The 718-nt window shown below is 32.6% G+C and overlaps 1 non-coding gene across 1 annotated transcript; it reads right to left on the bottom strand.

Annotated features, from left to right (window-relative positions):
* Positions 1-289: 289 nt before the first annotated feature.
* LOC149161071 (small nucleolar RNA snoR28) lies at positions 290-368 on the bottom strand. The gene has a single exon (XR_016262161.1). It is a non-coding gene; the product is annotated as a small nucleolar RNA snoR28 (small nucleolar RNA).
* Between the last annotated feature and the right edge of the window lie 350 nt (positions 369-718).

The raw sequence follows: 718 nt of genomic DNA, 5'->3' as shown, positions 1-718 counted from the left end.
TGTAGAAAGATGAGCTTTCTGGCTACATGGATTCTTGGTTTTCGATCTTCTTTTGACATGCTTTTATTCACGCACTTCATCCTCATCATCCTCAAAATTCGCACTAGAATCCCAATCATTCTCACTAACTAATACATATTATTGTTCTACAACAACAGTTAAGTTTACATCCCCAAACTTTTACTTAATGATAGAAAATCAACATAGTTTTATTTTCAATTCATCAATGCAACAATAAAAAAATGACCATTCTAGATAGTTCAGTGAAGTTAACCTCTTTTTCAGCATCTACATCTGTCAGGCGCTTGAAAGTGTGCCAATGAATATCATACTCATACTCACAAAAGAATACATCATCTCCCTTCATAGATTTCTCAAATTCTTTGGGACCCTTCACATAGCAATGTCTCAAGATGGACTTCATCGACACATACAAGATTCAACATTTTTCCATAAAATTGTTAAAAGAGTAAGAAGAAAAGTAATAATTAATAGAACTCACAACACAAATAAATCCTCTAATAAGCAACTTTATAGTCAAAATCAATAACTACACATGAAACAAGAGAGATAATATGTTGCATTCTAAACAAATGCGATTCAATAAGGTTCAATAAATATGCATACCTTAATCCTGAAGAGACAACAAAAACCTTGGATATCAAACCTACAGTGTAAAGAATCAACAGGCTAAAAGTGACCCTAGTTCCATAACCAC

The sequence above is a fragment of the Pinus tabuliformis genome, chromosome 5_2 (assembly GCF_031772625.1).
Source record: "Pinus tabuliformis cultivar Carrire ecotype Pingquan chromosome 5_2, CPIR1, whole genome shotgun sequence".
NCBI lineage: Eukaryota > Viridiplantae > Streptophyta > Pinopsida > Pinales > Pinaceae > Pinus > Pinus tabuliformis.
Note: the sequence above shows the minus strand (reverse complement) of the source record. Positions and strands in the feature narration are given on the sequence as shown.